The following is a 23816-nucleotide window of genomic DNA, read 5'->3' on the forward strand; positions in this document are numbered from 1 at the left end:
TATATCAATCTTACTTCGCCATTTCTCACATGTAAAAACGTTGAAATTTTGCCCAAAGGTTAGTGAGTTTTAAACTTCCATAGGACTTTCCTGTTATCTAAACTCCTACATAGAATTCTCATGCTGATTTCTGCCTAACTGAAAGAGAATACTTTTTCTAACTGGGAGTCTGAATTGAACATAAATCTTTATTTAAAGCATCTGTGCTAAAGCAAGCATAATGGAGATTTATAGGTAACTGGATGGAGAAAACTTCAAGTGATCAATTAAAATACACTTTGAGGTATGTAATTGTAAGGCAACACCAAAAAAAAGTAAATTGAACTTTTTAAAAGAAAAGAAAAACTGATCTTCCTTTTATGCAGCAGTACCTGAAGCCAAAATAAGATCAATAACTACTACACTAAGTCCCTGCATATGCCTCAAAGGCTACAACAGTGACTACAGAGGTTTTCCATCAACAAGTTGCAAGGCATGTTGGGTAGAAGTCAGTGTAATGACCTCTGTGAGTTACAGTTAGGGTATCAGTATAGCACTTGATAGGTACTGTACATTTCACTGGGGGTTGACACTGACTCACAAAACTCCAACAACTGAGGAATATTCCTTTACCCTTGAAAATATGTTAGCGGGGAATATTCCTTTGATTACTTGATTGTCTCATCACAACTATCCATTCTGTGAATCTCAAAGTGAAGCTTGATTTAAAATTAGAATCATCCCTGTTTCAAGGTTAATTTTACTATCATATTCACATTTATGATGATTCATTTTCAAAACTTGGTTCTGACTGAATTAATAATATATCTATTTTCTAAAAAGCAACCATAACTATTATGCAATTAACAGAGTGAAAATGCAACCCACAGAATTGGAGAAAATACTTGCAAATCATGTATCTGATAAGGGGGTTAATACCCAAAATATATAAAGAACACCTACAAGTCAACAATAGTCATATATATATAAAATTTTTTAAATGGGCAAAGACTTGAATAGGCATTTCTCCAAAGAATTTTTATAAATGGCCAATAAGCACATTTAAAGATATTCAAGATCAAATATCATTGGGGAAATGCAAATCAAAACCACAGTGAGATACTGCCTCATACCCATTAAAGTGACTACTACCAGAAAAAGGAAAGAAAAAAAAGAAAAATTGGGTGTTACATGCAACTGATAAATTATTGAACAGTACTTCTGAAACTAGTGATGAACTATATGTTGGATAATTGAATTTAAATTTAAAAGAAAAGAAAAAAATGAAATAGTGTTAGTGAAGACATGGAGAAATTGGAAACCTTGTGCACCGTTGGTGGGAATGTAAAATGATGCAGCCACTATGGAAAAAAGTATGTTAGTTCCTCAATAAGTTAAAAATGGAATTACCATATGATACAGTGATTCCACGTCATGGTATGTAACCAAAGGATTTGAAAGCAAGATCTCAAAAGAGATATTTGTACACTCATGTATATAGCAGCATTATTCCAAATAGCCTGAAGATGGAAGCAATTGAAGTGCCTATTAATGGATGAAAGGATAAACAAAGTGTAGTATATATATATTAGGTAACTGGATAGAGAAAACTTATATATACACATATGTATGTATATATATATATATATGAATAATAGCCTTAAAAAGGAAGGAAAGTCTGACACATGCTACAACATGGATCAACTTTGAGGACATTATGCTAAATGAAATAGTCACAAAAATGCAAATATTATATGATTCCACTTAAATGAGATACCTCATGTAGTCAAATTCATAGAGATGGAAAGTAGAAGGCTAGTTTTTAGGGGCTAAAGGGAAAATGGGAATTGTTTAATGTGTAAAGAGTTTCAGTTTTGCCAGATGAAAAGAATTCTGGAGATTAGTAAGACTATTGAACTTACACTAAAAAATGGTTAAGAAGGTAAATTTTGGGGGCACCGGGCTGGCTCAGTCGTTAAGCATCTGCCTTCGGCTCAGGTCCTGGGATCGAGCCCCACATCGGGCGCCTTGCTCAACGGAGAGCCTGCTTCTCCCTCTCCCTCTGCCTACTGCTCCCCCTGCCTGTGCTCTCTCTCTCTCTCAAATAAATAAAATAAATAAATAAATAAATAAATAAATAAATAAATAAGTGAGAAACATAAAACTTCTTACTAAGGTCAGGTACAACACAAGGATGTTCCCTCTCACCACTTCTTTTCAATACCATACAGGAACTCCTTGCTAATGCAATAAGAAAAGAAAAAGAAATGAAAGATATACAGATTTAGAAGGAACTAATAAAGTTGTTTGGTTAGCAGACAACATGACCATCTGCATAAAAATCTGAAAAATCAACCAAACAAACAAACAAAAACTCCTGGAACTAATAAACGATTATAGCAAGGTTGAAGGGTACCAAAGTTAATGTACAAAAGTCAATTGTTTTTCTATATGCCGGAAATTAACAAGTGGAATTTAATATTAAAAACACAGGGGCACCTGGGTGGCTCAGTCGTTAAGTGTCTGCCTTCGGCCTGAGATCGAGCCCCACATCCGGCTCCCTGCTCTGCGGGGAGCCTGCTTCTCCCTCTCCCACTCCCCCTGCTTGTGTTCCCTCTCTCACTGTGTCTCTTTCTGTCAAATAAATAAATAAAATCTTAAAAAAAAAAAACAGTACCATTTACGTTTGCACCAAAAACAATGAATTACTTAGGTATTAATCTAACAAAATATGTACAATATCTACATAAGAAAAACTATAAAACTGTGATCAACAAAATCAAAGAACTAAATAAGTGGAGAGATGTTCCTTGTTCATGGTTAGGAAGACTTGATGTAAATATATCAGTTTTTCCCAACTACATCTACAGATTCAATGTAATTGTGATCAAAATCCCAGCAACTTATTTTACGCATATCAACATAAAGCATATTTTATTTATTTTCTTAAAGATTTTATTTATTTGAGAGAGAGAGAGAGCACGAGTGGAGGGAGGGGCAGAGGAAGAGGGAGAGGGACAAGCAGACTCCCCGCTGAGCATGGAGCCCAACACAGGGATCAATCCTAGGCCCCTGAGATCATGACCTGAGCCAAAGTCAGATGCTTAACTGACTGAGCCATCCAGGCAGCCCCAAATATTTTAGATAACAGTCTTTTATCAGATGTGTGTTTTGCAGATATTCCCTCCCAGTCTGTGGCTTGTCTTCTCAATCTCTTGACATTGTCTTTACAAAGCAAAAGTTTTTAATTTTAATGAAGTTCAACTTATCAATTATTACTGTCATGGATCATGTTTTTGGTGTTATATCTAAAAAGGGCATCATCATACCCATCATTTTCCTGTGTTACCTTCTAGAAGTTTTATAGTTTTGTGCTTTACATTTAGGTCTGTGATCCATTTTGAGCTAATTTTTATGAAGGGTATAAGGTCTGTGTCTAGATTCCTTTTTTTTTTTTTTTTTAAATATGGATGTCTAGTTGTTCCAGCACCATTTTTGGAAAAGACTATCTTTACTCCATTGTATTGCCTTTGTTCTTTTGTTAAAATTTGACTGACTATATATCTGTGGGTCTATTTCCTGACTATTCTGTTCCACTGATCTATTTGCCTATTCTTTCACCAATACCACACTGTTTTGATTACTGTAGCTTGATAATAGGACTTGAAGATGCATAGCATCAGTCCTCCAACTTTTTTCTCCTTCAATATTGTGTTGTCTATTTTGGGTTTTTTGCCTCTCCATATAAACTTTAGAACAGTTTGTTGATACCCATAATACAACTTGCTGGGATTTTTATTCTCTTTGGCCAGAAGAGTCACAACCCTACCTAAATTCATAACAGAGAACCTAGACCCCATCTCTTGATGGCAGAAGTGTCAAAGCATTTATGGTCATGTTTTAAATCTGTCACAGATTCAAAAGCCCTATTCCAGGTCAACGTGATATTTATTTCTAGGGATATGTAGATTGTTGTTAACGAGGAAAGCAGGAAAGAATGGGTAATTGATGCAGACTTTTACTCTAATATAGCAATCTAAGAAAATGAAAGCATATATAACTCAAAGGCATTTTCATTTGAAACACAATGCCAACCTAAGAATATTTTTAAAACAGTCAATTCATATTAAACACAAAATGTTTACACATTTTTATTCTTAATGAGAAATGCACCTAAAAATAGAGGAAAAGTCACAACAGAGACCAGTGCTGAGACTGTTGGCATCCGAGTAACAAAAGGACAAAAAGATGATGGATGGCAGTATGTATATTAGCAAGTGCCGAGCACTGTTAATAGCCACTTGCCTGTTTTGAAGGGCAACACTGGATTTACACCAAAGTCTTTACAAGGAGGAGAGCAAGTGGATGAGCAATCAGAACCCCTCAGGAGTTTAGACCAGGCTTGGAGGGTTATAAATAGAGATGCCCTAAACCTCTCAACAGACAGAAGTAAACCCATCAATAAAACTAACTATGAGGAGAAGAAACAGCCCTAAAATCCCAAGGAAAAAAAAAAGAAGCTTAGAATAAATGAAAAAACTGTAGGTTATTCTGACATGTGAAAAAGACTATCTTACCAGTCATAGAAAAGAGAAATATACGAGGTATTGTTTTTATGGCCCACTGAGGATATTTTCTTTAGTACATTAAAAAATGATTGTGAAGCCAAATAAATAATACAATCGAAGGCTGTTGGGTTTTTAACTACACAAGAAATAATGAAACAATTTAGAAAAGTTGTAAGTAGAAACTGAGCCCTCTTGAAAATAATGATAATTTATAAAGCAGGGTTAGTTTTGTCCATGAGGAGGACAAGAAAAATAATCATGGCTTACTAAAGTATTGTTACCTTCTAGATTATTTTATGATTATTTTCCTATTGTATGGGCTAAAACAACTGTTCTAACCTGAACTTGGTCTATAAAGAAACTAATTTGTTTTTAAGATCTACTCTATAACTTAACATAAGCATTTAGGAAAGAAAGAAATGTAAATAGATACATAAAAAGTTGCTTTATCCAGATTTTATCAACTAGAAATTACTGAGTCATTTCAGTATTCTAATTTTAAAAATACAGTACAGTTGTTTATAATAATGACTGCAAAGCTCTAAAAGATACTGAAGTGACTTGTGAGTCATCAAAAGGAAAATGAGAAAGGTTGGCTGGTGAAAGATTATGGAGGACATTAAATACAAGCCTAAGACATTTAAGCTTCATTTGATGGGCAAAAGGGAAACATTGAAAGTATTTAAAACAATGACATTACCAGAACAGCCCCATAGGAAAATTAATCTGGTGTTCAAAGGCAGTTAGATTTTAATAAGTAATGACTGGAGACCAGTTAGACGGCCATTGAAATAATCCAGAGTGAAGGGAAAAATTAAGTACCTTAACTAGGTTTTGTGATCATGCAAGGGAGAGATGAGGGATACATAAGGTCATGGAGGGATGTAGGGCCACCAACTGTCCCAGTTTGCCTGAGACTGAGGAGTTTGCAAGAATGTGGGAGTTTCAGTGCTTAAATCAGGACAGTCCTGGGCAAGCCAGGATGGTTGGTCAATATTAGTTGAATGTCAGATATAAAGGAAGAAGAATCATCTTTTGGTTATAGGGAGACAGACTGAGGGAACCATTTAAAAATTCTCTGATAGTAAGAACCTTAGATTAACCAAAATGCGCTCATTTACGCCCATTCCAAAAAAATCACAATACACCATACATATAAAACAAGAGAAATGAACACTCTTGAAAATGAATAGATAACTTTATAGAAAGCTTTGTATATCTCACCTGCAAAGTACGGTACAGCAAGACAGAAGCCAAAAACCTGAATGAGATAAGTTATAAAAAAACAGAAAACAAATGTTAAAATAGACTAAAAGGTAGCCAGTGAGTTAATAAGTGAGACAATGTTGGCTAAGGATAAGGGGATAGTGAATGTAAAAGCTGAATGTGAGTTCAGATGCTGAGTCAAGAAAGAGGAGAGGTGATAAAAGGACAGGAAATGAGGTTTAGGAAGAAATTTGTGGATGTCCAAATCTTCATCAATTTCACTCAAATTAAAGCTTTGCCCTCACCCAGTTTTATGCTCTGTGACCTATCATCCATTCATTTCCAATGGAAACTGCTTAAAAGAATAAATATATTTAAGATATATTTATATATATTTATAAATATTTTATTCAGTATATATTTATCTTATAATTTACTTTTCTACCCTTTAATTGCTCCTTATACTAGCTAGCATCAATAAGCTCTCCCCCTCCCATGCCCTACCCCAAAAGAAACTATCATGGCAAAATTATATTTTAAAATATTATCACATGATATCATTTATCACCTCTACTCTTACTTGTTCTTCTAGTTTCTCCTTCCTGTTGGCCATTCCAATTTTTGGTTAGGACAGCATTCTCCATTCACTGCCTCAATGAGGGATGACAAAGCAGAATAACAGAAAAGGGTGGATGAGATGGAATACAACTCCACATTTTTTTGAGTTTCAAATGTCTAGGTATCTGGGGAAAAGGGAAGGTAATAGATGTTGGAGAAGAAGAAGAAGATGATGATGATGGTGGTGGTGGTGGTGGTGATGGTGATAGTGATGGTGATGATGGATAGACAGAGAGATCTGGGTCTATAATCTGTAAAGTTTCCAAATTCTAGGATGTGAGGTTGAGAGAGGGAAGACCGCAGGAACTGAGGAGGGAGAGAGAGAGAAGTGGATGGAGTGACCTGGAGAGATTACATGACAAAGGCAGTGTTGCATTTGGACACTTCCCAGCCTCCATTAAAGTGTCCACTCTTTCAGAGCATGAGTTAGCACTACCACCTACCTTTTTTCTACCCAGAAATCTGGGAGAAATCCTTGACTACTCTCCCCTTTTCCACATCTTAGTTCTGTTGATTCTGTTTTCTAAATACCTCCTGAATCACCTTCTCACCTTGCCCACTGCCAGTACCCTAGTCCATTCAGTACATACCAGCCTGGGTCTTGCCCACATTATAGCAACTTCCTAATTGGCTTTTCTGAATCTTATCAGTCTCCAAATAAATGCATTAGTTTTCCTAATAGGCTTTACTGTTGATTGGCATCTCAACCTTATGTAAGAATGTTTTATTTCATGTTTAAATTTAGTTTAGTTGGGTTTAATAATAATACCCGACATCAGATTCTTTGGAAGATTCAATGAGTTAATACCTACCTGTAAAGTATGCTCACATGTACCTTGTTACCAGTAACACATAGTGAGTGTGAAGTATCATCATTGTTGTTGTATTATTAATATTTTCCTAATATTCACTTGTCACAGGCCAGTTTGGAATTGGCTTAGGAAGAGGGTTTGGCTGAATATAATTAAAAGTGAGCTAACTTAAACTAAAGGGGACTCTCCAAGAGTTCAAGGTCAGTAGTACCACTGGCCTCACAGGCTTCCAGAATAAGGGTCTGGAAAGCTTTATGATCCAAAAGAGCTTCTTTTATTTTTTCTTTTCTCTTCTTTTCTTTTCTTGTTTTTTTTTTTTTTCCAATGCCCACATTGGCTTTTGTCCATGCTTCTCACTCTATCATTCTCTCTCTCTAAAGACTTTCCCTGCTGATTTTCCATGCTTATGGCATGGAAAATGGCTGTCCCAAGATTCTTTGTGTTCATGTGTTCTCAATTCAAGCTTCCAACAGAAACAGTTTTCAAAAATTCTGTGAGCCTAGAAATGATTGGTCATCTTGGGGAAGCTAAGAGTGTAAGAAGGTCTATAAGAAGGGCAGACAACCTGACTAACCATGTCTCCATGGCTTCCAACCACGTCTCCTACCACTTCCCTGCGAAAGGAATACTACAGCCATGTCAGATGACTCATTTCCCACAAATGCTATCATCTGTCATGTTTTTTTTTCTTTTTTTCTTTTTTTTTTCTTGAGAGAGAGAGTGGGGGGGGGAGGGACAGAGGGAGAGAAAGAGAGAGAGAATCTCAAACAGGTTCCACACTCAGCACAGAGCCCTGAGATCATAACCTGAGCCAAAATCAAGAGTCAGACACTTAACTGACTGAGCTACCTAGGCACCCCTCATCTGTCATGTTTCTATACACTGCCACATTCTTTGTTCCTTCTAACTGAATGCCGCTTACCAATCTTCACCTAACCGACTTCTGCTTATCTTTCCAAGTTAACCCAAACACCACCACAGTGATGATTACTTCACTTCCCAGGTACTGCAAATGATTTTGTATATTCTGTATATTCCCCAATTACAGCTCCTTAACATATTATATAAAATTATATATTATATGTTTTTCCTGAACTTCTTCACAGGAGGGATTCTTATTTTTAACTCATCTTTATATCTTCAGCATCTAGACAATTTGTTGATTGAACACTTAAATGAAAATTAATTCTAATCTTTATTATAAAACTATATTTATCGAGTCTATTCAGGAGAATCAATCTGAGATCATGAAAAGTCTAAATTAATAAATATTTTTAAAGTAATGTTTCTAAAATTATACTCTTCAGCATACATAGTAATGAAACTAAAGCTAATAATTTATTAAAGAATGAGTATTTTGATAGATCTGTTTTAATTAATAGAGTCATTAGATATAAGCATATTTTTTCATATAAATAGACATTGCCAAATGGTTTTAGCATTATATGGGAACAGTTTATTTCATGTAAAATCATCTTTTTTCTGACTTAATTCACCATGTTTTTTATTGCATGAATAATATTTCTTTTTCAGAGATGATGTAAGAGTAACTAGCTTGTGCCTGAATAAGTCTGAATATTGAATACACATAAGTCCATGTTAATAACTATACTCTGCCTGTCTCAATTTGTGATGAAACTAAATACACATGCTATTTTTTGAAACTAACTGCTGCTTTTAAAATCATTTCTATTGAAAATAAGTCTCTTATTAATATTATTGCATTTCAATCCTCAGAACTGCTTGCCTTTTTTTCTTATTTTACTTCTCTTCCTCATATTATTCCATGTCTTCTGAACAATAACTAAAGTCTAGCAACACCCTCTGTTTGATTCTTCTATTCTAATGACCTAAATTGTTTTTTATTCTTTCCTCTGCACCCTATACTCTGAAATATGGTGATATTTTGTTCCACAAATATCTGTTTGCCTTCCGACCTATTGTGACTATACTTTCCCACTTCACTAGTTGAGACTTAACCTTGTCGCTTGCTTTATAATGAATATTAGCAGATGAGCTTGAATGGTTTGTCTGGCTTCTTGTGCCTGGTGATCCAACACGAGAAGAGCTCACCTCACATAGATGCTGCTCCTTCTAATTGGACCCTAGATGAAAGACACATTGAGCCAACTTGGATTTAATTCACAGCCTGGAGCTGAACTTAACTGACCTTGCCACCTAAATCAGATCTGCACAGATGAACCTATCCTAAATCAGATCTCCTAGTTGACCTGCAGACCTTAGAGCATGACAATAAATTCCCATTGTCAGTCACTACATTTTGAGGTGATTTGTTACATAGCATTATTGTGGCAAGAGCGGGCTGATATAAAATTATTCCTAACATTAGCAAAATATCTGATTCTAAAACATGAGAAAAAAATACCAAATTTATGGAATTCAAGCATCTCTCACATGACAAGATTTACATATGTAATTCAGAGCTAAAAAAGCTAATTGCAGTCATGATTGAACACCTAATATGTACCAGACATTATTTATATACATTATTTCTTCTTTTTTAATTATTTTATTTATTTATTTGACAGAGAGAGAGAGCACAAGCAGGGGGAGCAGCAGAGGGAGAGGGAGAAGCAGGCTCCCCACTGAGCAGGGAGCCTAATACAGGCTCGATCCCAGGACACTGGGATCATGACCTGAGCCGAAGGCAGATGCTTAACTGACTGAGCCACCCAGGTGCCCCTATATGCATTATTACTAATCCGTCATTTTATAGGGCAGAAAATTGAATCAGAATGTTTAGCTGATGTTCTCAAGATCATGACATTATTAAGTGGCAGAACCAAAATTCAAACCTAGGTTTGTACCTTCTCCTGTCTCATTGCACATTATCATTTATGATGTCATTTAGTGATAGTTATCATACTAACTCATGCAGCTCCCAGAATTAATGTTATATTCTAGATATAGTTTCTGTTTATGATCAATATTTGATGGGTAGCAAATCGTTTAGACTTCCCTCATATAAGAAAGTGAAAATATTTAAAACATTTTAATTCCATACATAGCATAATTTGACATTTTCTAATTTAGAATTTCAACTTATTTTGGAAGTTACCAGAGCAGATTTGGGAGATTTTTTTTTTCTATTTGCAGTCTTACAAAGGTACCGAATGTTTGAAATAAAGTAAACTTATCATTCTGGGCCTTTCTCATAACATGTCCAGTGATGGACAATTGTGTTGGTGCACAAAACAACTCAGATTTGAAAAAGACCAAATGACCGTTATTTTACCATTATAAAGAAAAAAATATGTTTGAAAATATGACATAAAATGCTCCGAACACCAACTTAGTGAAATTATAGTTGAAAGATACCAATTTGAAGTAATTTACTCTTTGATTTTTAGTCCTTTTCACCATCCAAACAAAAACTTCTGTTTTGGATGTTTTGTTCTGATTTGTTTTGTTTTGTTCTGTTTTCATTCAGGGGTGTTTTATAAACATCATGGCTTTCCTAATACAGAGACTGTCTGGAAAAACAAAGGACAGTAACTTTTCTAACTCAAACAACAGCTGCTAACTGTCCTGATAGGCCACAGAGTACTTATGTACCAAAATATCAAATATATAATCACTCCAAGCAACAGTTTGAAGAAAGACTCCACAAGAATAGTACACAGTTGTGCTCTTGCTTCATCCTTGAAGTGCCAAAAAGTATAGGATCTTAAAAATGCCAGTATAACTAATATTCTGCTAGATTTGTTAACACATGGCATGTCAAAACCTTTGATACTTAAGGTGTCAGGGTTTAGATATTTATGATGTCAAAAATTGAAATTTAAAATAAGGATAAGAATCAAAGTTAGCAGTGGAGTCATGAATTGGGCTTGATATTGAAAGTAATGCAAATTTGCCACGGGCTAGGCAGATTCCAGGGTATATGAATGAAAAATGAGTGTTGTAATTCATCAGATGATTGTTAGCCACTGTAACAAATAAACCTCAGATGTTCAATATCTTAACTTTGTAAGAGTTTATTTCTTCATGACAGTTCCATGAGTGATCCTGGGGGTGACTGAGGCTCTAGCAACTTTTGTCTTGTCTTCACATCCCTCAAGGCCCCAGATTCTGAATCCAGAGTCCTCAGAAAGAGAGACAGCATGGAGCAAACACATACCCTTCTTTACCACTTTGACCTAAAGTGACATAATCATTTCCACTCACCTTCCATTGTGGAAAATAGTCACATGGCAAAGGAGGATGGGAAATGCAGTCCCCAGCTGGGCAACCATACCCAGGGACAAATTTATGTTATAAAAATCAACAAAAATTTGGTGGACTATTTGCTGTATTTCTTCAGTAAATAATTTACTGAATTTCACTGTGTGTGTATTGCTGTAAAAACCACAGTGAAGTTATGAACATGTTTTTCTTCCTTCAAACAGCTTCCTTCATACCTACAAACTAAATGGGAAGATAGAACAGGTTAATGGTGTATGCTTATGAGCTTTTATAGAACCAATTTCCAGTTACTCAAAGGACCATTTTGGTTTGGGACTGCTCAAAACTTTGCTTTTTTCATTTAACCATATTTTAAAAACATTTTTTCTGCTTGAAAAGTATACCCCTTTTACATGCATACACACAAACACACACAAAAAAACTGGTACAGTCAGAAAAACCATATGAAAGTCAAACCAATCATTTTTACTGCTTATCCTCAGTCCTTATAAAACACTTGGTTGGAAAAAACAGAAAATGGGGATTTGTTGAGGAATTTCAAAGTCATGTTCATTCTCCCCTTACTACTACAAATATCCAAGTTTAATATAGTAATAAGTGACATTTTCACAGGCACAGTAGTGAAGGGAAGACATGTTTGAGATACAGGTTTGAGTTAGCACTGATAGTAATAGTATCTATCATCTGTTGAGTATCCATCATAGTGTATTTGTGCTAACCTGTGTATATCTCTGTAACCTCCTAATACAGGTTATGAAGTAGATTTTAATATTTGAATTTTGGACAAGCATTAGATAGAAGAAATAATACAACCCTCTTCATATTTTGACTAAGGATGTAGGTGTAATTAGTTGACAGAAATAACATCATTTTTAAAATTGCCACCAGGCATTTATATGAAGATTTTTGTTGTTTTTTTGATGTTCTGTTTGTTTTCTTGCTGTTTTATAAATGCTCTCTTAGGTCCTGTATGGAAAGGATAGTATAGATATTATGATAATCATGAAAGATTGTAGACTGTAAGATGGAAAACTGTAAAGGGTATATACACGAAGGAGGAGTGAGCACAAGCTTCTGGAAGGAAGTGTCAAATGCTCAAAAATTATTTTACTACTTGCTCAACATGGCTTGAAATGGAAGATAAGGACTTTTACTCTAGAATTAGAAAAGGCATTTTTAAATGCTCCTGTAAAGGTTAATATACTATCTTAAAAGTATTATATCATATAATAGCAGACCCTTTCCTGAAAGCAGGTTTTGATACTATGGGAAGGGCCATGCAGTAGAAAATAGATCTTAGAGTTAAGCTTTGAGCCCCAGGGAGCATGCTTAGCCTACTTCATCATTTTTGCCCATGACCAATCATAGCCATAGACATGACAAAATTAAAGTGGCTAGATCACAGATATCACTACCCCAGATAGATAAGGATATACAAATAGTGTTTAAAGACAAATACATAATTTGAGTGGGAAGTAAATGGTAGAGAATGACAACTTTGGAAGTTCAATTTGGGTGAGGCCAAAAAACCCACTGATGTTAACTGGCCAATCCAAGGAAGAGTTTCTGGACTGATTGGGTTTAATGTGTCAGAAAGGAAATTGCGAAGGTTAGGATGAAAAGAACTTCAGAATTTTCTTTCTACATAGGAGGATTGTCCAAATAAAACTAAAAGTTTATTCATCTAACTAGCAAACATTTATCATATGCCAGTCTATTATAGGTACCTCCTTAAGCACAAAGACAGAGATAGCAAATACGTATCCTCAAAATTATCCTTTCCATGCATGACCATGCCAGGCATTGCTAATCAGACACAACACTCTTTCCCGGTGATGTCAGACATTGCCTCATATTGCCTCTCTAGGCAGTGGCTAGCGATCTATTTGTAGTTGACACAAGAGATGGAATTTATTTGCTACCCCAGCACCTAGCAAACATAATGACATAGACATGGCATTATCCTTCAAGGAGCACCCCTTTTAGTATTAATAGAGAAAAGATAAGCAGAGCCTTGGGGGATAGCGGACTCAATGGCTATAGCTCAAAAATGCACAATCAAGTGTACTTTAAGAACAATGAAAAAGGAAACTAAACTATGAGAAGGATAAGTTTCATAGGAATATTTCCAGCTGTGCACCCATCATTGGGTTATCATCCTATTAGATGGGGTCAGGGTTTTCTTTAAATCTAACAAAAGCAAGTAGTGATTCTAACTAAATTAAATTCTTGAGTAGTGGCTATTTTTGTTGAGAGATTATTAAGGAGCAAGCACCCTCAGATAACTGGACTTTTGCTCCAAGCAGAAATGTAAAGTTGTCATTGGTTAAGGATTTGGGTTAGTTACTTTGGATTAAAATAGAAAAAAAGTTTCTTCTTAGACTATGAAAAAAGATTTCATGTTTTTTTTAAAACTTCACTACTGATTTCAGAAAGCAGAATATTTTTTAAAGATTTACTTATTTATTTTAGAGAGAGAGAGAATGAGGTAGGGACAGAAGGAGAGGGGAGAGAGTCTCAAGCAGACTCCATGCTGAGTGCAGAGCCCACTTGGGGTTCAGTCTCACAACCCTGAGATAATGACCTGAGCCAACACCAAGAGTCGGTCTCTTAACCACCTGTACCACCCAGGTGCCCCAGAATGCAGAATATTTTTAAGGCAGCCAGCAATAGGGGAAATAAAAACCTGAATTCATGAAGATAAGTTTTAAAATAATCTTATCAACAGATAATTGTTTTTCTTCTGTTGTCTTTCCTTTCAAAAATAAAATCTCTGTAAATATCCAATACCAAATCCTTATCTACATCTATCAAATTTTACCTTGCTTGATCTTCTAAATCTTTCATTCACATATTTTCATTCTCTCAAATGTGAATAATATTCAGTTTTCATATCTACTGTAATTTCTAAAGTAAGTTGATTATTAAGTGTTATACTATTATTTATCCATTAAAATCTATTGATTCATCTTCTTGTCCTTTAAGATGGTGTGAAAAATATTTCTTGAAATTAGGGAAACTAACACTTTTTTAGGGAAAATAAAATAAAAATTATTTTAATATTATAACAACTCTCTTTTCCAAGGCCTAGGCCTAACTTATGAATGAAAAATTTAAATACTTAGCTTATTATGTCCACAGAATAAACAGTGCTATCTGTGAATAAAAGATTAAAATACTACTTCCACTTAAATAGCTTTGAAAAAAAATTTAAAAATAAATCAGTAAATAGCTTTGAAAGAAGACAATGGCAAATGATAAGAACACCCTGCAATCACTAATGCTGTTTGCTCTTATGCTCATCACCTTAAAAAGTACATTCATTTCAAACTTAGAACTTGGAAACTGAGTCAAGAAAAAAATACTGACATTTTACTATTTTAATAAACTGGACTGCTAATGACCCCAAATTGGTAATATTTACCAATTGGCTGAAGTATGGTATAGTGGCTTTGTGATTTTAAAAAATGATTTTAGAATGGAAAGCTATTAAATTGGTTTTGTTCAATAGTTGCCTTAAAACCTTGGGTTTCATAACTCTTGATATAAAATAAAATTTTGTTACATCCTGGTTATAACTAACGTATTAACCGGGGTTCTCCAGGGAAACAATCAATTGGATATATATAGTTATATGAGAAGATATTTATTATAGAAGTTGGATCACACAGTTATTTTTGGATGCCAGTAATACTAATGATCTGTCATCTGCAAGCTGGAGAACCAGATAAACCAATAGTATAAATCAGTCCAAGTCCAGTGGTCTGAGAATCAGGGTGCTGATGGTGTGAGTCCTGATCTGAGTCAGAAAGCCCTGGAACCAGGAGCACCAATATCTGAAGATAGAGAAGATGGATGTCTCAGCTCAAGCAGAGAGAGAGGATTCGCCTGCCTTGCCCTTTATGTTCTGTTCAGAGTGTCAAGGGATTGGATGATGCCCACCAGCCTTGGTGAGGATGATCTTTACTCAGTCTGCTAATTCAAATGCTAATGTCTCTTGGAGATACCCTCACAGATATACCCAAAATAGTGTTTCACCAGCTATCTGGGCATTTCTCAGCCCAGTAAAGTTGACACTTAAAAATAACCATCACAGCCATTGACTGGAAAACATTTGTTACTGGCACAAATTATAAACATCAGAGCACCATAACTTGCTTCTTGAGAGATTGATCTTGTCAGTGGAAAAACTGTACAATTTGATTGCAGCCAAAAGAGGACTGCATAAGCAAACCTAGCCCAGAGCCCAAACTTCAGTGTATGTAATTCTAAGTAAGCATAGACAAGGAAGGAGATGATACTTTTTGTCCACTCCCGGTTCAGGGCATTGCAGGGCATTGCTTCCAGTCTGCCCTTCACCAGTAGAAATTCCAGGGTAGTGAGGGTGGGACATAATGCAAACAGGATGTTATGAAAAACAAAGAAAAAAAATAACTTGATTTACTAGGACTTTCATATCAGCGGGCAGATCCAGATATAAAGAATCAAAATCCAGACCATAAAAGGCATGACTTTTTGCAGTTCACCTTCTCATTCTAATACCAAAAATGTGAGTGAACTTGCAGATTTCAGTTTTTTACCATCAGCTATAACCAGCTGATATTTTCTCTAGTGGCAGACCAATGAGCCAAATACTTCATTCAAGTCAGTTTCACTGTGTGCATGGCAATCAATTTTTTTAAGAATTAAGACAAATTGCACAGTGCAAAGAAAAAATTTCCTTAGGTGAATTTGGCAGGAAATCATGTAGTTGAAAAGTAAAGCAGATGATTAATTTAGTCAGTTATCAACTAACGTATATTATGCATTTGTACCATTCTAGATGATGAGAATACAATAGCAAACAAGACTGCTTTCCTTTGATGAAGTTACAATATAGGGGAAGGAAAGAAATAATAAGTAAGCTAATAATTAAGCAAGAAAACCAATAATGAGTGTTATGAAGACCATTTCTTTCTAATGTGCAATAGAGTGTAGTGAAGGAAAAGGAAGACAATTTGGGATTGACTCAGAGAGACTACCTTTGAACTGAGACCTGAAGGATGAAAAGCCACTAGCCAGGTAAAGATCTGGAGAAAGAACATTCCAGGCAGAAAGAACACATGTGCCCTAACTGGAAATAAACTCAGCATGTTTAGAGAACACACACAGAAATAACAGCAACTGGAGTACAAAGGTCAAGATGTGGAGCTCTGGTACAAGGGCAGTGTGATAGGCAGGAGCCTTCAAGATCTTTTTGAGAAGTTTGTAATCTATTCTAGAACAAAGAGAAGCCATTAGAAGATTTTTCAAAATAAGGTAAATCAAAGGACATAATCTATACTTTTACAAGATCTCTCTGCCATGGAGCTGAATTATAAAGGACTCTAGTAGAAACCAAGAAACTGTAAGCATGAGACTTCTGATTCAAACCATATGGATCTTTCTTCAGGTCTCTGTTTAATGTAGGCAATGCCTAAATTGCCCTAATATTGGCCAAACTTCATGTAAGAATTTATATGAACATATTTGTTTAACTTTTACTTACTAAGATTTTTTTAAGTTTTTTTTTTTTTTTTTTTTTTTTTTTACTTGAGATAGAGAGAGAGAGCATAGCAGGGGGCAGAGGGAGAGGAAAAAGCAGACTCCCAGCTGAGCAGGAAGCACAATGCAGGGCTCAATCCCAGGACCCCAGAATCATGACCTGAGCCAACTGAGCCATCCAGGCAACCCTAACTTTTTTTTTTTATTGACAAAGTATTCTTATTGATCAGTGAAAAGTATTTTACAAGCTTAAAACTTCTTCCATTCTTATTTGTAAAATTTACACCACCACTTTTTATTGTAGCACCTACCTTAAGATAAAAAGTAAAAGAAATAAAAGTGATCCTGAACTCTTATCTCATTCTGGCAATAAATAAGATTTATTCATAGATGCATTTTTTTTAGAAAAATAAACTTCCGTACATTTCATTAAGGGATATGCTTCCAATAATGTGTACTTTTTATATTTAATCATTATTATTACAGTGTATAATATATGCAGATATGTACATATAGTGATGAATTGCATACTAATAATTGCAATAACTCAACCCAGAAGGGTAATCTTTTTTATTTTTTTAATTACAGCAAAATAAATATAACATTAATCTGCCATTTTAATAATTTTTAAGTATACAATTTAGTGACATCAATTATATTGCTGTGTTGTGCAACCATTATCCTTATCTGTTTCCAAAACTTTTCATCCATCTAAACAGAAATTCTGTAACCAGTAAGCAATGACTTCACATTCCACCTTCACCAGCCCAATAACCTCTAATCTACTTTCTGTTTTTATGAATTTGCCTATTCTAAATATTGTATATTTAGAATGTTTGTTCTTTGGGGTTTGACTTATTTCACTTAACATAGAGTGTTTCAAGGTTTATCTTTGCTGTAACATATATCAGAACTTCATTTTTCTTATGAGTGAATAGTACTCCATTGTGTGTGTGTGTGTATTTTAATCTTTTGACAGTTTATTGTAATGTATCTTTGAGTGGGTCTCTGAGTCTATTCTATTGAGTTTCTTAAATGTGTAGATTCCTGTTTTTCATCAAATCTGGGTGAGCTTTTTGTCACTACTTCTTCAAACATTCTTTCTAGCTATTTTCTTTCTCTTTCTGGTACTCCCATTTTGTGTATGTTGGACAGTTTTATGGTGTTCTTCAGATCCCTTAAGCTCTGTTTAGTTTTCTTTATCCTTTCTGGTCCTTTGATTTGATATTTTCAATTGTCCTATCTTCTAGTTCACTGATTCTTTTTTCTGCCTGCTCAGATATACTGCTGTAATCCTTTAGTGCATTTTTCATTCAGTCATCCTTTTCAGCTCCAGAATTTCTGTTTAGTCCTTGTTTATAATTTTTATCTCTTTACTGATATCTTATTTTGTTCATACATCATTTCCTTGATTTCCTTTAGTTCTTTGTCCATGGTTTCCTTTAGGTTTTTGAGCATATTTAAGACAGTTGTTTTAAAATCCTTGTCTAGGGGCACCTGGGTGGCTTGGTTGGTTCAATGTCTGCCTTCAGCTCAAGTCATGATCCCAGGGTCCTGGGATTGAGCCCCAAGTTGGGCTCCCTGCTCAGTGGAGAGTCTGATTACCCTTCTCCCTTTGCCCCTCTGCTGTGCTCTCTCTCTCTCGTGCACCTGCTCTCTCTCTCTCTCCCTCAAATAAGTAAAATCTTTTAAAAAATAAACAAAATAAAATCCTTGTCTAGTAGGTCTAGTTTCTGGACTTCTTCAGGGATGGTTTCTGTCAATTTATTTAGTTTTTTGGAATAGACCACTCTTGTTTCTTGGCATGCCTGTATTTTTGTTGTTGAAAATAGACATTTGAGGGCACCTGGGTGGCTCAGTTGGTTAAGCGACTGCCTTCGGCTCAGGTCATGATCCTGGAGTCCTGGGATTGAGTCCCGCATCGGGCTCCCTGCTCGGCAGGGAGTGTGCTTCTCCCTCTGACCCTCCTCCCTCTCATGCTCTCTGTATCTCATTCTCTCTGTCTCAAATAAATAAATAAAATCTTTAAAAAAAAAGAAAAAAGAAAATAGACATTTGAATATTGTAATAGCTCTTAAAATCAAATCTTTTCCTTTCTTTTTTTTCCTTTTTCTTTTCTTTTTCTCTTATTTTTCTTGCTGCTGTTGTTGTTAAAGGCAGTAGTAGTCCATTGGCTTAGTGACTTTCCTCAACCAACTTTGCAAAAAGCAAAACAACACAAAAACACTATTCCTTATTATGTGTGGTCATTGAAATTTCTGAAATTTCTGTTCTTTAGCTTATGTTCAGCTAGTATTTTTTTTAAAAGATGTTATTTATTTATTTGACAGAGAGAGACACAGCGAGAGAGGGAACACAAGCAGCAGGAGTGGGAGAGAGAGAATCAGGCTTCCCGCTGAGCAGGGAGCCTGACGCGGGGCTCTATCCCAGGACCCTGGGATCATGACCCAAGCCGAAGGCAGACGCTTAAAGACTGAGCCAACCGGGCGCCCATGTTCAGCTAGTATTTTAACAGAGGTTTCCTTCGATGCCAGGAGCTATTTCTTCTCGGTCTTTTCTGGGGTTATCTGGTCAGTCTCTAAGTGTAGCAGTCCCCAAAGACTCAATCCTTTACTGTCTTCTATACCGAGTTCCTGACTCTAAAAACTATTTGCTGATAACCACCAACTTTATGTTTTCATTCTTTATCTCTCCTCTGATCTTCAGACTATGACATATGCCTACTTTATATCTCTACTGAATGTTTAATATAACAAGTCCTAAAAACCTTAATAGAACAAGTCGTAAAAAGAACTCTTAGTTCTCTCCACTTCCACAAAAAGATTTCCTTATGCAGTGTTACCCACTTAAGCTAATGGTTCAATTCTTAACTCAGTTGATCTACCCAAACTTAATCTAGGTGTATATTTCTACCTTTGCTCACCCTAAATATATCCAGTCTATCACAAGTTAATTTAGCACTAGCTTCGAAATATATCCTGAATGCAACAATTTTCTCCAATCTCCCCTGTTAACACTGGGTCCAAGCTACCATCCTCTTTCATCAGAATTTCTGATATAGCCTCCTCAACAATCTTTCTGGTTCATCCTATATTTTCCACATTGCAGTCAGACTGATTTTATAAAACAAAAGTTAGATCACATTACCTCTCTCTGCTAAACATTTTCCAAAAACTTAGAGTAAAATTCTAACCTTCTTACCCATAACCTACAAGACATCAGAGATTCTCTACCTAGGTCACATTAGAATCATCTAGGGAATATTTTTTCATTTTGTTTTATTTCGTTTTAAATACTGAGGCCTGTTACCACTCCAGAATTTCTGGAGCTAGGGCCTGGTATTGGTATTTTGTTAAAGTATTCAGGGTGAATCTAATGTGCCACTGGGGTTGAAAGTCCATTGCCTGTCCTTGTAACCTTATCTTCTATAATTCACAAAGAATCTTTGGGCTCCAGGCAGATTGATCTTTTCCTATTTTTCTAACATACTAATTCTTTTCCATCTGAGGGCCTTCATACTTCCTGTTTGTATGTCTGGAATGCTCTTTCCAAAGATCTTCAAATAACTATTCCTTGTTGTCAGTTTGCTTCATTTCAAATAGCTATCATGAGGCCGTTAGTAATCACCCATCCTAAATAAGATTCTCCCTCTCCATCAACCCAGCCATTCTCTATCTGAAATCACTTTATTTGTTTCAAATTATTTATCTATTATCTCCCACTAGCTTATTAGTACCATGAGAACAGGGGTCTTGTCTGTCTTGTTCCCCATTCTGTCAGTCAGGATAGGCTAGGTTTGCCTTCAGTAATACACAATCCCAAAATCTCACAGGCTTAAAACAAAATTTACTTCTCACTCATTCTGTATGCCCATAGTAGCTCAACTGAGGGTTCACTCTAGAACTCAGGCTGGTAGAACAGTTCAATCTGGAACATTGGCAGTCTTCATGGTAGAGGAAAAAAGAGCATTTGAGGATCTCTAACTGGCAATTGCTATGGCCCAGAAATGACATAGGTCAGTTTCACTGACACCTCTTTAGCTAGAAGTAGTCATGTGGCCCTATCCAACTACAAATGGAGCAAGAAGCACACTGCTTCTCAGCACCCGTGAGGTCAGAAAGGCAGAAAGATTTGTTTACTAGCACAAATGACCACAGCCACCATATTCTCATTAACTGTAATAGCACTTCAGTACTGTAGTACTTAGTAAATATCAAATTAATAAACTAATATAATCTGATAATGGACAACTCTGCCAGTAATTCAGCCACTACATATTTCTGTCATTCAGAAGTGGATCAAATTTACCACAAAGTGGATGACTTTGACTTGCATAATTTTATAACTGGAACACACTAAAAGATTTTTATCTACTCCCCTCAGTTTCAGAGAAACTAAGACCCAGAAGGCTTTCATGATTTTTCCAAATTGCTACTGTGAGTTTTTTAACAGTGAAAATCTGACTAAAATGTGGAGTGTTCCCATCACATTGATAAACCCAAAACTCACCTTATAATGTTTTTAAATTTTGATAGCTCTGTAGAAGTTTTTGAAAGTCAGTCTTTAACCACTTTAGAATCATAAACTTATCGTACATACCACTCACTGTTAGAAAATCCCTTGCCTGTCAAACTAAACCAAAAGCATCATGGGAAACTCTCACATTATTAAAATGGAATGTAAGGTCCTTGCCACAGCATCATGTTATAGGGGAAACCAGACTGTTGGGTGTGATCTTAATCCAATTCAGCCTGAACTTTTTGTCAGAGTGAGTCATATTACACCTAAACACCAATATATTACTAGATATAATTTGCTAAACATTCTTTTTCCAGTCCATTGAAAATCTATCAGATTTTCTTTATTAAGGGTGAATACCACAGTAAAAAACCTAAATTTTTTATTAGTGAGTTTGTATGATGCTGAGCTTCAGCATAAATACTGGTATATATATAATAAGATGTAATGTGAGCTCTTGACTTCTTAGTGTCCTAGAATAAGCTGCAGGTTCCTTCATGACCTGGTCTTTGCTACTTCTCCCAGCTGATCTTCCATCTCTGCCATGCCCACCGCTAAAATGTGTTGCGGTATTTCTGCAACACACTGCTTTTCTTGACTTAACATGTTTGCTGATAATGGTTTTCTTTGCATGTACAGTGTCTGTTTTCTTTTCTTCAAGTCCTGGTTCCCGTGTCACCTCTCAGAAAGCTTATCCTGATCTCTGTCTGCAGAGATTGGGCACCTGCTTTTTGTGCCCTTTTGTATGTCCCTTCAGAATCCTGACAAGCCAGACATGTAGTACATTTAGGATAATGCCTGATCCATTAAAGGGTTTCTAGAAATAAGAATTCATCAATTGATTTATTAACTAATTAATGACTCCCACTTGTCATGTTATACTGAATTAATTGCATGATTTTGTTTTCCTCTCCCATTAGAGAACACGTTCCTTAAAGGCAAGGATCTTGTAGTACTTATCATTGAATTAGTACCTGTCATGGTAGTCAGCACAAAGAAAATGCTCTGTAAATATCTGCCCAACTGAATATAAATTGTGCAGATATTCCAAGAAGGAAGGGCTTTTAATTCATGAAATCCCCACAGTAATGTTTAAGAAGGAATAGAGTTGAATCAAGACAAACCTAAAAACCATTTGTGAAGCAGAACATTTGGTTCACCAAGGGAATTTAGCAGCCCAAATGTGTTTTTTGGCTGAAATGTTTACTAACAAGCATTTTTAAAATGTGCTTCTGTTTTTGAGGCTGAAAAATTTTGTTTTAAAGGCATTAGGACATCGAGTGTTAAAAACATTATCTAGCCCTTAAACTAAAAAAGTGATTGTCAGAATTGTTTGCAGGCAAGATTTCAGCTTCACATGGTTTCAAAATGTTTTATTGGGTGAAATGTATTTAGAGATACTTTAAATGAAAGGAATTTTGTTTGCCAGCTTAGCTACTAACATCATTTTGTTCAGATGGAAGCCAGTGCATTTTTGGAAAGTAAAAACAATATTGATTCCACATAATAAAGGAACAAAAATAAATAAATAATATAAATATGAAAATAACAAAAAAGGAAAGAAACACCATTTTCCATTATTTAAGTTAATTATCAGTCATAAAGCACTGTAAAAGGCAGTATTAAAATTACATTTTCAAATGCCACTTAAAGCATTTTGCAGAAAGATATATATAATATGATCTAATTTATAGTTTCAGCAAATAACTATAAACATATCTATATGAGTTAAAGGTCTTCAAAAGTGTACAAAAGAATACACAATACCACATAATAATACACAAATCCATGGTTCCCTCAGGGTGGCAGGAGAGAAACTTAAGTATTATCCATAACATTTATATTATATTTTTTACACAAAAATACATATTTATATTATTTATAAAATTAGAAATTACTGTTTAAAATGTCTTTCAATGGCAAAGATTTAATGGGAGTTAAAATATGAAGTAAGTGATTATACTAGGTAATTTTTAACATTCATTCCATCCTAAGATTAAGTAATCTTATTAAAATTATATGTAAGTGATGAATCACTAAATTTTACTCCTGAAATCAATACTACACTATACATTAACTCAAATGTAAATTTAAAATAATAATAATTTTATTGTTTATACTCCTGAAGGGAATTTGAAGAGAATCCATATAGTTAATAGACTTAAAGTGTTTCTTTATGTGTCAAAATGCTTTCTCCAAACAAAAAACAAAGTATAATTCTGACAATGGCATTTTGTTCTAAAATTATTTTATCATAATTTGATTTAGATTTCCTTATACAATATGAAAAAGTGACTCCCTTGGTATTTTTCTTGCATGTGTGTTTTCCCCATTTCTAAATGAATATCTGAAATATAGAAAATAAGATAATAAACCTATAATAACA

This window comes from Neomonachus schauinslandi, chromosome 13 (assembly GCF_002201575.2).
Source record: "Neomonachus schauinslandi chromosome 13, ASM220157v2, whole genome shotgun sequence".
NCBI classification, from domain to species: Eukaryota; Metazoa; Chordata; class Mammalia; order Carnivora; family Phocidae; genus Neomonachus; species Neomonachus schauinslandi.